This window comes from Lipotes vexillifer, unplaced genomic scaffold (genome assembly GCF_000442215.2).
Source record: "Lipotes vexillifer unplaced genomic scaffold, Lipotes_vexillifer_v1.1 scaffold977, whole genome shotgun sequence".
In the NCBI taxonomy this organism is placed as follows: domain Eukaryota; kingdom Metazoa; phylum Chordata; class Mammalia; order Artiodactyla; family Lipotidae; genus Lipotes; species Lipotes vexillifer.
Genome location: NW_006783088.1, coordinates 2,930,678 through 2,946,285, shown reverse-complemented (window position 1 = coordinate 2,946,285; position 15,608 = coordinate 2,930,678). Strand labels below are relative to the sequence as shown.

The window sequence follows — 15,608 nt, the reverse complement described above, 5'->3', positions numbered from 1 at the left end:
CCTGTGTCCCCTGCATCGGCAGGCGGACTCTCAACCACTGCGCCACCAGGGAAGCCCTCTTTTTTCTTTTTTAAACAAGTTTCAATATTTTCTATCATAATGTTTTTAAAAGCTCTAAAACTTTATAATTCCAGCCTGGCACCTTGAGGATGGATCTGTCTATACTCATACCATAAGCCTCAATTCTTCCCCTTAACATTTTTTGGACACCATATCTCCTTTGAAAGAAAGATCTGAATCTTTTTTTTTTTTTTAAATAAATTTATTTTTGGCTGCATTTTGTCTTCGTCACTACAGACGGGCTTTCCCTAGTTGTGGCGAGCAGGGGCCTACTCTTCATTGTGGAGCACGCGCTCTAGGCACACGGGCTTCAGTAGTTGTGGCATGTGGGCTCAGCAGCTGTGGCTCGTGGGCTCTAGAGCGCAAGCTCAGTAGTTGTGGCGCATGGGCTTAGTTGCTCCATGGCATGTGAGATCTTCCCAGACCAGGGCTCGAACCCGTGTCCTCTGCATTGGCAGGAGGCTTCTTCACCACTGAACCACCAGGGAAGCCCCCTGAATCTTATTACCCCAGCATCCAGCAGAGTGCTTCGTCCTCTAACACATAATTCCTAAAATAGCACAATTTCATCAAATCATAGAAGTCTTAAATATACAATAAATGTGTTCTTTGAGTTTATAAATAAAATATTGTATGTTGAATGCGTATTTCAAATGTGAAAGGGAAACATGATAATATTTAATGGAATTCTAAAGTAAACCCACTTTCAAAGTGAAAAATTATTAAGTAATAGATTTCAAAAAATTTATAAGATTTTTGTCACTTTTTTTAGTACCTATTTTTTAATTATAAAATCCATTAAAAGAGGGAAATTTTAATTTTAGAATCATTTGGTAAAGTCATGGCAGAACAGGTGCTTGTAATAAATCTTATTACAAAGCACTCTAGTCAAAATTAAATTCAATCTAAATTGTGTTGGGCGCTGGAGTTAGATCTGAGTTCTAAAGCTTGCTTTGTCACACACTAGCTGAGCCTCAGTTTCATTATCCATCATAACAGTACCATCTTCATGTGGTTCTTTATTTAATACACACTTCTGGAGCATTCATTATGTGCCAGGCACTATTCTAAGCACTTCACATATACTAACTCATTTAATTCTCATAACTCTGAGATTGATATTAGCCCCATTTTACAGACAAGAAAACTGAGGCATAGAGGTTAACTAACTTGCCTAAGGTGATTCAACTAACTGTAGTGGTGAACTGTTGAAGTGAAAATGAAATTTCTGCTTTATACCTGTTAAGAATCCCCCCAAATACCCATACTATCTCCCTGTCCCACAGGTACACTTAGTATGTAGCTAAGTACCTAATACAGAGTAGCATCTCATGATCTGACACTATTCTGTATTAGGCACTTATCTACTTACTGAGTATGGGAAGTGAAATACAGTAGCCCAGGGGCAATACTATGAGGCTGTAACAGAGGCACTTAATCTAGACTGGAGGGTCAGGGAAGGTCTCCTTGAGAAAGTGATATTTAGGCTGAGAACTAAAGGAAATTAATACGGATTAGCCAGGCATAGGCATAATGACTAGATTTAATAAGAGAATGTTTCAGACATGTGTGTGAAAAGCCTGAAAGAGCTAGGCAAGATAAAGAACAGAACTGCAACTCATGTAGCCAAAACAGGAGTTGAGAGAAAGGGCAGACTGAAAAGGGCCAGGTCATACAAAGCCAGTGACTCTATGCAAGGAAGTAGTACTAACAGATGGCACGGAAACGTCAAGCACTCAAGAAACAGTGGCTATCGTTATTGTGTTATTATTATAAGCATCACCCAGAGTTATCCAGAGATTTTAGAAAGACTTCAGACTTAACCAAACCCACATTTCAGTCCTCTGGTTCAAGAAAGGCCTAAGTTAGCTTAGAGCTCTTGGGACCAAGTAAGGCAAGTCTTCTCTGATCTAAAACAAACCATTTCATTGGGTGTATAAACAATCTATTCCTTTTTATCCTATAGAAAGCAGATTTACTACTAAACAAGTAAATGTCATTTTATAATACTCAAGGGGACTGTCCATATTTTGTTTGGAGGAATCCCCCATATTAAACATAGCTCAAAATAAGTAGGCAGTCCTATAAAGCATAAAAAAACTTGTTTTCCCTTACTGCCCAGAGATTTCTGATATGGGATCTGGTCTTTACTCCCAAATGAAGAACTCATGCTAGTTCTAGACTAGGGGTTTTTCATGAGACTTTCTTTTTTAAAAGGAATGTATCACATAAGAAAAAGGACCAGAAGAAAAGTGTGTAATTAGAGTACTGAAAAAAATTCCTAAAATCTAAAAATGAGAGACTTCATATTTTAATTGAATAAGGACATGAAATGATTAAAAAAAAAAAAACCACTGCAAATAAATACATAAAAGTAGTAAAACAGCAAAACAAATTAGAGAAAGAGATGTTCTAGACAGCCAAGTTTGCCAGGTACCAGAGGTTTACCCCTGAAACACCAATTACTATTATTATTATTTTATGCAGGTCTCTCACTGTTGTGGCCTCTCCCGTTGCGGAGCACAGGCTCCGGACGCGCAGGCTCAGTGGCCATGGCTCACGGGCCAAGCCGCTCCGCGGCATATGGGATCTTCCCGCACCGCGGCACGAAACTGCGTTCCCTGCACGGACAGGCGGGCTCTAAACCACTATGCCACCAGGGAAGTCCCAACATCAATTATTTTATCTAACTTTTTTCCATGTAAAATAAATCTAAGAAAATACATAAGCCTCCCAGTCTTCTTAAACAAAGTAGACTGATAATTATTTAAACTTTTCAGGATAATCCATTTGAGCAATCAATGTAGCAAAACCCTCAAGATGTACTGCCAAAGAGGTATGAGGGACTCTTGCATCAAAACCAAATGGTTCCAATATGGCTTTTTTGAATTTTAATGTTTTACGTTTTGTAGCTTTCCTTCCTCAAACTTTGTGATCAAACTAACACTTTAGCTTAGAGCAGTGCTGCCTAATTTTAGCTCTTGATTTAAAGACCCAAGCAGGGGGACTTCCCTGGTTGCACAGTGGTTAAGAATCCGCCTGCCAATGCAGGGGACATGGGTTTGAGCCCTGGTCCGGGAATATCCCACATGCCGCGGAGCAACTAAGCCCATGCGCCACAACTACTGAAGCCCGCGAGCCTAGAGCCTGTTCTCCGCAACAAGAGAAGCCACCGCAATGAGAATCCCACACGCCGCAACCAGAGAAAGCCTGCGCACAGCAACGAAGACCCAATGTAGCCAAAAATGAAAGGAAGGAAGGAAGGAGGAAGGAAGGAAGGAAGGAAAGAAGGAAGGAAGGAAGGAAGGAAAGAAGGAAGGAGAGAGAAAGAAAGAAAGAAAGAAAGAAAGAAAGAAAAAGAAAGAAAGAACCAAGCAGAGTGAAACTGTGCATAAAGAGGGAGTAGGATTTACTTGAAGGAAGTCAATAAAATTTAGACTTCAGAAAATACTTTTTTGGTTTATTTCCTGGTATTTAACTTTCAGATAAATAAAACACTACTTTTAAGTCTTATTCTTGAAAAAAGAAAAAAGACAACTGCATTAAATGAATGAATTTTATTTCAAGAAATACTTGAGACTACTCAACTTTTTTCTCATCTTTATAGAAAGAATTTAAGTCACTTTAATTAATAACCTCTAAGGGACTTCCCTGGTGGCACAGTGGTTAAGAATTGCCTGCCAGGGGCTTCCCTGGTGGCGCAGTGGTTGAGAGTCCGCCTGCTGATGCAGGGGACGCGGGTTTGTGCCCCGGTCCGGGAAGATCCCACATGCCGCACAGCGGCTGGGCCCGTGAGCCATGGCCGCTGAGCCTGTGCGTCCAGAGCCTGTGCCCTGCAACAGGAGAGGCCACAACAGTGAGAGGCCCGCATACAAAAAAAAAAAAGAATCGCCTGCCAATGCAGGGGACACAGGTTCAATCCCTGGTCCGGGAAGACCCCACATGCCACAGAGCAATTAAGCCTGTGCGCCACAACTATTGAGCCTGAGCTCTAGAGCCCACGAGCCACAACTACTGAGCCCGTGTGCCACAACTACTGAAGCCCATGCACCTAGAGCCCATGCTCTGCAACAAGAGAAGCCATCACAATGAGAAGCCCACGCACCGCAAGGAGGAGCCCCCGCTTGCCGCAACTAGAGAAAGTCTGCGTGCAGCAACGAAGACCCAATGCAGCCAAAAATAAAATAAATTTATGTTTTAAAAATAACCTCTAAGAAATATAATCAAGATATCAAAGAATTAGGTTTCTAATCTCTTAATAAAATATTAAAAATTATGTCTGAAGAGACAGGAGGTCACCAAGGCATATATGACATCGTATCTATGCCAAAAATGTCTGGCCATTCCAACTGAGTCAGAATTTACTTTGAATGCATCTCTGAACAAAGATCATATTCTAGGAATAAACAATTGCTGTTACCAAGTAAGGGAAAACAATGTTTTCTGTAGTACTTAAAAAGAGTTATGGGGGACTTCACTGGTGGCGCAGTGGTTAAGAATCCGCCTGCCAGTGAAGGGGACATGGGTTCAAGCCCTGGTTCAGGAAGACCCCACATGCTGCGGAGCAACTGAGCCCGTGTGCCACAACTACTGAGCCTGCGCTCTAGAGCCCGCGAGCCACAACTACTGAAGACCGTATGCCTAGAGCCCATGCTCCACAACAAGAGAAGCCACCGCAGTGAGAAGCCCGCACACCGCAATGAAGAGTAGCCCCTGCTTGCCGCAACTAGAGAAAGCCCACGTGCAGCAATGGAGATCCAACGCAGCCATAAATAAATAAATTTATTAAAAATTTTTTTAAAAGTTATTGGGGGAGAAGTTAGACCTCAGTAAAAAGCATACCACAAAGAGGACATGTGTTTGGGACATAAGTTTCCTCTGAAAGTTGGTGAGACCTGTATGAATTCATGTTTAGCTTAATGTAAATACAGATGGAAATATATAAAACAACTGTATGTATATGCATATAAATGATTTAGTATACATACATACCTACCTCTGTTTCCTGAGATGGCCTAGGAACAATGACACCCTAGCAATAAGCACACCTAATATCCAGATCTCGGCTTCTAAATACCACTGTCCCATAAAAGGAACCACGGCTGATTCTAGGGCTGGGACAGGGAAAATGTAAGATGGGTCTGGAGCATCTTGCTGTACAGAAAGGAAATGCTCAAAAAGAAAAAAAGGATAGGAGCATGTCAAAGGAACACAGGAGGAGCCAACCTGAAAGCTGCAACAATTTGAGCAAAAATAAATAAATAACAAAGAATCAGATTTTAAAATAGATATTCATACTGATATAGATAAATGGTTAAACAGAAAAATAAATGGGGGAGACCAGACAAATCTTCATTACAAAATTCCAAATAATCTATATAGATACTCTTCCTTTCAGGAAGTAGAATTTAAGCCCCCCACCCACTTTGAGGATGGGCCAGACTCAGTCACTCATCTCCAAAGAATAGGCATAGGGACTTCCCTGGTGGTCCAGTGGTTAAGACTCTGTGCTTCCACTGAAGGGGGCACAGGTTTGATTCCTGGTTGGGGAACTAAGATCCTGCATGCTGCATGGTGTGACAAAAATAAATAAGTAAATAACAACAACAAAACTTAAAAAAAAAAAAAAAGAATAAGTATAGAAAGGGAAAAATAGTAACTTTACTACTTAACCTGGCAAACACTACCATAACCAAGTGTTCAAGGTTAACATCATCAGTGATGTCATGTGGATATCGCGTATTTCCTGATAGGAAATGATAGTATTCTGTAACATTCTTTCCAAAAACACATAACCCTTGTCTAATAATGAAAAAAAATCAGACACACCCTAAGGAAGAACATTCCAGAAAATAACTGACTACTACTCAAAATTGTCAAGACCATGAAGACAAGGAAAGACTGAGAAACTGTCAAAGACCAGAGGAGACTCAGAGGGATGACAAGTAAAGGCAACAGGTTACCCTGGATTGGATCCTGAAACAGACAGGTGATATAAATAGAAAACTACAGATATCCGAACAAAATCTGGAGTTCAGTTAAAACTAATGCATCAATGTTTGTTTCTTCATTTTGACAAATGTACCATGTAAGATGTTAACAACAGAGGAGACTGGGTGAGAGGTATACAGAATTCTACATCTTTGCAACTTTTCTGTAAGTCGAAAATTATTACAAAATAAAAAGGTTATTTTTTAAAAGTTTCCTCTAAAAAAAAAAACAAAACCCTATCATTTATCTTCAAAAGAGTCATATCTTGAAAAACAAAATTTAAAAAAAGTGGGAGGGCTTCCCTGGTGGCACAGTGGTTAATAATCCGCCTGCCAATGCAGGGGACACGGGTTCAAGCCCTGGTCTGGGAAGATCTCACATGCCACAGAGCAACTAAGCCCGTGCACCACAACTACTGAGCCTGCACTCTAGAGCCCATGAGCCACAGCTACTGAGCCTGCATACCACAACTACTAAAGCCTGCATGCCTAGAGCCTGTGCTACGCAACAAGAGAATCCACGGCGATGAGAAGCCCGCACATTGCAACAAAGAGGAGCCCCCACTCGCCGCCACGAGAGAAAGCCCGCGTGTAGCAATGAAGACCCAACACAGCCAAAAATAAATAATAAATAAATAAATAAATTCTTAAAAAAAAAAAAAACCCTAAGTCTCAGAAGCTTTCTAAATAAACTAGCTGAAAAAAAGTCAGATTTCTGAAAAAGATTCAGGAAATCTCTCTTAAAAAAAAACGAAAAAAAGTGGGATACCTCACACCTACTAGAATGGCTAAAATCCAAAAAAACTGATGAAACCAAATGCTGACAAGATGTGAAGCAAAAAGAACCCTCATTCACTGCTGGTGGAAATGCAAAATGGTACATTTTGAAGAGAGTTTGGCAGTTTCTTACAAAGCTGAACACTGTCTCACCATATGATCCAGCAATCACACTTGTAGGTATTTACCCAGTGGAACTAAAAACTTATGTCCACACACACAAAAATGTTTATAGCAGCTTTGTTGATCATTGTCAAAAACTAGAAATGACCTAGATATCCTTCAATTAGGTGAATGGATAAACAAACTGTGGTACGTCCATACAATGAAATCTTATTCAGCAATAAAAAAGAAATGAGCTATCAAGCCAAGAAAAGACATGGAAGAACCTTACATAGATACTCCTAAGTGAAAGAAGCCAGTCTGAAAATGGTACATAGTGTCTGATCCAATTATATTACACTCTGGAAGAGGAAAAGACTATGGAGACAGTAAAAAGATCAGTGGTTGCAAGGGGGTGGGCAAGGGAGAAAAGAATGAATAGGTGAATTACAGGAGATTTTTAGGTCAGTGAAACTATTCTTTACGATACTGTAATGGTGGATAAATAACATTATGAATGTCAAAACCTACAGAAGTTTACAACATAAAGAGTAAACTTTAATGCATGCTAATTTAAAAAAGTCATTTAGGAGATTGGGGATCCCATAAAAGAATGCAGACTTGTGACAAGAGAATCTAACTATCTTACAAATGTGTGAAACCACCTCACTGAAGTGGGTGGGGAAAAAGAACTGACCTAGGTAACTTCAGAAATGAATGGATTCTGAAAACTAAAGGCAAAAGGAACTGCGTATAAGCACTGTACTTCTAGTTAATAAAGTTTCCTATGGGAGTGTGATAATGATTCAGATATTGCTATACATGTATACTAGAACTGAACAATTAAGTAAATGGATGATGGAAGCCAAGTTTCTCACTGTTGAAGTGGAAATTCAGATCAACAAGGGGGAGGAGGCTAGAATGATCTGTATGGTAATGGATTCGACTTGGAGATATCAGTAAGAACTCATATTTAACTTAACATAGATAGAGATGGTGACATGTAGAAATATCTATATACACCAGTTAGCAAATACATCTATATTTCTTTGTTCTGTTAGCTGAGAGGGCCCCCAAAAAATGACACCCCTGTAGCAATGAGAACACTTACTGCCCAGATCTTGGTTTCTATTACCATTCTCCCATAAAAGGTGCCAGGGCTTCTTGGAGAAATGGCTAATTCTAGACACGAAATATACAAGATGAGCCTAGAGCACCTTATAGTGCCAGAAAGTACCGAAGTGCGCAAATATAATTAAATAAAAACAGCACGCACACACACACACACAAACACACGCACACAGATGTGGGAATGTTAAAGGGGCACAGGAGTCAACAGAAAGAACTCTCAATGGATAAAGCTGGAACAATTTCAATATAGTAGTATTGGAATATAACCCAAAGTATAAAATATCCTTCAGTTCATACAGATATAAATGTTTGACTAATTAAATTAATAAACGGGGAGAGAGAGACAAATGTCCCATGCAGAAGAAATTCAAATAAATTATGTAGATATTCCACTCCAAGGACAAGGAGCACAACTCCTCTCTCCGTAAGTGAGCTGTACGTAATTACTTCCTTCCAAAGAGCACAGTATGAAAAGAGTAAAGAAACCTGACAAACACTACTTCAGCCATATGATCAAATCAATATCAACAGTCACAAATCATGCTGATGTGATGTTATATGATGTGATGAATATGGCATTCTCTCTGTGATCTTCCACCCGAAAACTCATAACCCCAGTCTAATCATGAGAAAAACATCAGATAAATTCCAATACAGGAACATTCCACTATACCTGACCAGTACCCCTAAAAACTTCTACAGATTTGAAAGTTTTTAAAAATAGGGGGAAAAAAAGTGGGAGGGGGAAGCCAGATCTGCCTTCTCTGCTAGTCAACACAAACAAAAAGCTATCATTTTTCCATGATTCTTATTTGAAGACTTTCCAAATTAATCTGCTAAGATATTGCTCACATCCAAAGACACTGTAACACAGCCAACTGGTTAGTTATATATTGTCTTTATCACTTCATTACATGGAGAAAACTATGCCAGTTTTGGCCAACTTTGTTCAGCAAATATTTTCTGACCACCTTATTTGACCCAAACACTGCTTGAGTCATTGAAGTAACCTCACAGATGAAAAAAAAAAAAACCCCAAAAACCTATGCTCCCCTGCTCTGCTTTCATTTCTGTGAGGAAATCAGACAATATACAAGCAAACAATAAATGGCCTATCATATAGCAATAAACGCTATGAAGTTTAAAAAAAAAAAAAAGGAAAGTGAGGTAAACATGACCAAGAGAGCTACTCTAACTGGAGCTTAGAAAACGCCTCTTTAAGGAGATGACCTTTGAGTTGCAAACTGAGTGAAGCCTATATACAAAGACAGGCTTGAGGTAAGGGTAGAGCAAGTGGGAAGTCCCAGGCAGAAAGAACAAACACAAAGGCCAAAAAGAAATTAAGTTTAGGACTTCCCTGGTGGCGCAGTGGCTGGGAGTCCACCTGCCAATGCACAGTACACAGCTTCGAGCCCTAGTCCAGGAAGATCCCACATGCGACGGAGCAACAAAGCCTGTGCACCACAACTACTGAGCCTGCAAGCCACAACTACTGAGCCCATGTGCCACAACTACTAAAGCCTGCACGCCTAGAGCCGGTGCTCCACAACGACAGAAGCCACCGCCATGAGAAGCCCTCACACCACAACGAAGAGTAGTCCCCCGTTCACCACAAATAGAGAAAGCCCACGCGCAGCAACGAAGACCTAACACAGCCAAAAATAAATAAAATTAATTAATTAAAAAAAAGAATAAGTTTAATGTGTTTGAGATAAACAAGTAGTCAAGGCAACTGCCCTGACAGAAAAAAGCTAAGTAACATATTCTGAACTCTACAGGTAATATGCATTTAAAATTAATTAAAATTAAAATTAAAAAATCTCAAACCTCTCCAACATTGATCACCAGGAATCCATCAATCATAATGAGATCCAGATCTCAATTTTATGCCCCCACTTAGTCCCCCTCCCACTGTCACAGCTGTCCATCTCCCATATGGTAAATATTGTATTTTGAACTGCTCCACCTTCCCTCTAAAACCCACCATGCCTATGGTTCATATTTCATTATGTCTGTGACTGAAGTTTAAAAAAGGAGGGGGTGAGGGGAGATTCTACCCAGAAAATGATCCTGAATTCTCCCTAACAGATCTCATTACTTCACATAGAACAACCAGAGGTTATGAGCAAAGGCCCTGAAGACACACTAACTTGGGTTCAAAGTGAGGTTCTATCAGTTGTATGATTTTGATCAAGCTGCGTAACCTTTCTTAGACTCAGTTTCCTCATCTGTAAAAAGTTGTGAGAATAAAAAACGATAAAACATGGCACCTAGTGAATATTCAATAAATGTTAACTAATGCTGGTAAAAGTATTTGAGCATTTATTTTGTTCAAGGACTAGAGCTAGCCAGAGGGATTATATAGAAACTACAATTTGCTACAGCAAATTGTTTGAGAGATAAAACTGCCAAACTCCCTTAGGTCAGGGGCTTTGTCTTTTCCTGGTTCACTAGTGTATTCCCAGAATCTAGAACAATGTTTAACACACGGTAGGCATCAATCTCAATATTTGTTGAATGAATGAATGAGACTCCATTAAGTCAAAGGAGCATAAAAGAGTATGGCTTTGCTCCAATATGAAGAAAAGTTTTCATTCCTCATCAAGATTTTTAACAATAACCTAAGACACTGTTAAATGTTTATTATTTTTAATTATCTCCCCAAAACCTAGGACACTGTTCAAAATACTAAGGTACTCAAATTTATTGCAGTTAAAACTCTGCTGCTAAAATTAAGCTGTCTGTTAAAATTTTTAAAGTAATACGTTATACAGTATATTGTTAAGGAATATCTTTGCTTGCCATTGCCTGAGTGAACAAACTTTAAAAACTTGTGTAAAATTTTTTTCTCATGAGTTTACCAACTAGGTTTAATTTATGCTGGCAAAATATATTGATTTCACCTTTCTCTGTATCATTTTATAAAAACATTACACTTTATCCAGTCACTTAAGTCCAAATCTTTTATGATTTCTTAAAAGTTTCAAAAGATTGTTAGCTTAATTTATCAGCTCTTTAGGTCAAAGAAGGACTTTTCAGGGTGATAAAAATGGAGATAGGAGGAGTTCACCTCTCTCAAAATGAGTTTTCAATTACTATAATTATGCATAAAATAAGACAGGGAGCATTTCTGGGCCACGATTTGAAGCCTTGATTCCCCTAAGAATTAAATTGGAGCCATGCATAAATTTGGGGCAAGTTCTGCAAAAACCTCTTCCTCCTCTATTGATGCTGAATGAAAAACTCATTGTTAAGATTCATCAACACGAATATATTTTCTAACACACAGCAGCCACTCTGGCAACACGACTTACACCGTTTTCTCTCCCAGAAACAAAATGCATGCATTTAAATCCAGCCCGACAATTACCACCATTGCACGGTAGCTATCTCAACCGCCGGAGTGGTAAAAGCTAAAACGCAAGAATCTAGTTTACCAAGCCCTCACCTTAAAGTAGCAAGGCCTGCTTCACCTACAATTCTGGCTATTGTATTGGTCCCCCAAACCTTCAGAGCTGGAAAGATACCTTAACTCTACTGACACCTTCTGAGAGAGAAAGCCAGGCGGAAGGGCGGAGCGGTATGATCCGAATCGTTTAAATCGCAGCAAGCCGGTGGGGAGCCAGGTGAGCGGGCAGGGACCCAGGTGCACGGGCAGGCCCCGGTACCACTGTCCTTGTCACGCTCTGAGGCGACCAGGCCCTTCACGACCACCACAGCCCTCGGAGGCTCTTACTCATTCATTCATTTGACAATTACGCGAGGGGCGCCGTAGCCGGGCCGGCTCGCAGGCCCCCGCCCCAGTACCCAAACACCCTGAGCCGCCAGGCACGGCCCTGCGCCGCACGCCTCCCCAGGACGCTACCGCCCGAACCCCGCCGCGGCACGCTCTGGTCACCCAGATCCCAGCCCCGGCTTCCGCCTCACACAAGCGCCCACGCCCCTCGCCCTCCCAGCCGCGAGTCCCACGGCCTCCGCCCCGCTTCGCCGCCTCAGACCCGCCGGGTTCGTGGGGCGAGAGAGGCGCGCGTCCGCGGAGGCCCCCCGCCCGGGGTTCAGGGCCGCTACGCGCGTGCGACTCATGAACTCAAGGGCCTAGACGGGTGATCCAGGCCCACAGTCCACTCACCTCCGCTGGGTCAGAACCGAGGGGCTGCTCTAAGCCGTTTGAAACCGCTTGGGCCGCCGCACACCCCGCAGTGTCCTCGTTGTTTATTGGTCCTCGGCGGACCGCCCATCGCCCTTCTTATTGGTTCATTTGAAAGAACTATGGGCACGCGCCGCCCTCAGCCTTAAAGGGGCCACGCGCAGCCGTGTTTCCCTTGGAACCCGGCGCTGCTTGGTCCGGTGGGGAGAGGGTCGCCGGAGGGAAAGATGCAGACAACCTCGAAAAGAAGCGCGAAAGGTCTGTGGAGAGTTGTGCATCTCCGGCTTGTCAGCAGGTTTGCTTTATTTAATTACAGATATTTAAACTACTGTCAACACTTGGCAATTTTTTATGAGTCATTTCATTCACCAAATATTGATTGCGCAGCTAAGTGCGTGAGGAAAACCAGAGAGGCTGCTGGATTATAGTGGAAGGAGGGTGAATGGAGCCGGGACGCTGGATTCTGGTCTTAGACCTGCTCTGAGTAAAGCACTCTTCTTAGTAAATAATCTGGAGCTTAGTTTCCTCATCTGTAAGACGGGATAATGATGTTTCCCTTATAAACTTAGTGTGAGGATTTAATATAACTAATTGAATTTCTAGGAATGGGCTTTGAACAGTAATGCATTCTTCAAAGGCTTGATAATCTTGTTGTTTATAAAAATGAGGGGCTTGGTTAATTTGGTCCGAAAATTCTTGTTTAGCTCTACATCCAATGTTTCTATGAAACATTGGTCCTAATTTCCAAGGAATCTGCAAACTACAGTGGTCAGAAGAATAAAACATATAGACTAGTCACTAAAATTCAAAGCAATATGAGAACAATATAAAAGAAAAGCTGTAGATGTTTAACTGAAGGGAGAAATTAGATGGGGGAGGATCTGGGAAGGGGATTTTTTTTTTTTTTTTAGGGGGATGGATTTTTAATCTGGGATTTAAAGCATATGTAGCCAAGAGACTAAGAAATGGAGAGGGGATGGGTGAAAGTAATAAAACAATTTTTTTTAATCCATCAAACTGGCAAAGATGAAACAGTTTAACAACTTTTGGTTAGCCAAGAGTTAGAGAAATACACACTCAAACTCACTTCTTGGTAAAAGTATAATTGGTACAAACTTTTAGGAGGCCAATTTAGCAGTTATTAAAACGTAAAATGTACATAATCTTTGGCCAAGTAATGCTAGTGATGGGAATTTGTCATACAGACCTATGCATGTATGGAAAGAAAAATGTACAAAGACATTCACTGCAGCACTGATTTAGAAAGCAAACAAACAACAACAACAACAAACCCTGAAATTTATATGTTCATCTATAGGGAACTTATTATATAAATTATGGTATAATCCATTCAATAGAACACTGTGCAACTGTTAAAAAGAATGTGGTTAATCTATACATGCTGGTCAGAAAAATGCACCAACTTTAACTGAAAAGAAGGCAAATTGCAGAAAAGCATACATATATGGAATGATTTTATTATATATGGTTATAAATGTATGTATATTTGTGTGCATGCCTGAAAATGGTTAGAACATTACTGGAATTTCAAAAAACTTAATAGGGATGGGACTTGCCAGGGAGGGAAATGAATTTTTTACCACTGACATGTTAAAACAAATTTTTTTTAATAGAAGGAGCAGGGAGAATGTCTAGTAGTAGGAAAAGTACGGGCAAAGGCACAGAGACAAGAAAGTACATAGTATGTTGGGAGTTGAACATGTGGGTTGATTTTAGAACAGGGTTCATGTTAGGAAGTAGTGGGACACAGAGAAAGTTAGGAACAGATTTTGGAGGGTCTTGAATACTAGGGTAAGGAATGTGTACCTTATTAAAGTAGGCAGTGGGGAGCTATTGAAGGTTTCTGAGCAAGGGAGTAACAAAATCAGGACTGCACTTTAGGAAAACTAATTAGCTTGATTGTCTAATTCTAAAATGGGTTAGAGTTGAGAGCCCAGTTAGGAGTCTGATATGAGCGGTGGAAATGATGAGAACAGATTCAAGAAAGAGGGAAGGATTTGGCAACAGACTAGCTTAGATATAAAGGTGAGGGTGGGGCCCATTTAGGGAGATGAGTCAGAGTGTGCCAGGATTTGAGCCTAGGGACTGGGAGGCATTGATTGCCCAAATGGAAGTAGAAAGTCAGGAGAAGCCAGTCTCAAAGGGAAGACAAGGTATTTAGTTTCAGACCTGTTTACTTTTACATACCAATGAGACATGCAAATAGAATCATGTAAGTAGGCCCAGGAAATACAGAGTGAGAGCTGTGAGGAGAGGTTAGGACTCAAGTGATATAAATTTGGGAATCACCTTCATAAAGTGAAAAGATGAAATTGTGGATGAGACCACAGAGTGGAGAGAGTGAAAAGATAGGAGATGAGGACAGATCCACAGGTGGAGGTAGGAGAGAGGAGCCAATTGAAGCAAAAAGCTCATGATAACCTTTTCTTTAAATTAATTAATTAGTTTATTTATTTTTGGCTGTGTTGGGTCTTCGTTGCTGCGCATGGGCTTTCTCAAGTTGTGGTTAGTGGGGGCTACTCTTCGTTGCGGTGCGCGGGCTTCTCATTGTGGTGGCTTCTCTTGTTGCAGAGCACAGGCTCCAGGCGTGCGGGCTTCAGTATCTGAGGCACGCGGGCTTAGTAGTTGTGGCTCGCAGGCTCTAGAGAGCAGGCTCAGTAGTTGTGGTGCACAGGCTTAGTTGCTCCACGGCATGTGGGATCTTCCCAGACCAGGGCTTGAACCTGTGTCCCCTGTATTAGCAGATGGATTCTTAACTACTGCACCACCAGGGAAGTCCACAATAACTTTTGAGAAACAGGCTAGAAATATATAGAAATAGTTTTCTTCAGTCATTGATCATTGGCATGTTTACTTTATTTAAATATTACCAGGGGGCTTCCCTGGTGGCGCAGTGGTTGGGAGTCCGCCTGCCGATGCGGGGGACACGGATTCGTGCCCCGGTCCGGGAGGGTCCCACGTGCCGCGGGGCCGCTGGGCCTGCGCGTCTGGAGCCTGTGCTCCGCGGCGGGAGGGGCCGTGGCGGTGAGAGGCCCGCGTACCGCAAAATAAATAAATAAATATTACCAGAAATGAACTGAAGATTACATTTAAGTAGAGAGTGATGGTAACCTGAAATCTGATCATTAAGTAACGTGCAGAGTCTAGATCCTGGAGAGTTTTAGAACAAGATGCCAAAATCCCTTTTTGTCTTATATGGTTTAAGTGCAGCCCCACTAGAAGGTGGGCATTAGATGTCTGATTCCATTAATGTATTCATTCATTCAACAAATATTTATTGAGCATCTAGTATGTGCAGGGACTGTTCTAGGCATTTGGGATTATCAGTGAACAAAATAGACCCCCTCCTCTCAAAAAATCCTTCTTCTCGTGGTGCTCAC

At 41.2% G+C, this 15,608-nt stretch overlaps 1 protein-coding gene across 2 annotated transcripts in view; it reads right to left on the bottom strand.

Moving 5' to 3' along the window:
* Positions 1-12,277, bottom strand: part of CKAP5 (cytoskeleton associated protein 5) — a 108,652-nt gene extending 96,375 nt beyond the window's left edge. For both annotated transcript variants that reach the window (XM_007455767.1, XM_007455768.1), the window contains exon 1: positions 12,190-12,277. The gene's annotated coding sequence lies outside the window, so the exon portion shown is untranslated. The remainder of the gene's footprint in view (positions 1-12,189) is intronic.
* Positions 12,278-15,608: the final 3,331 nt, after the last annotated feature.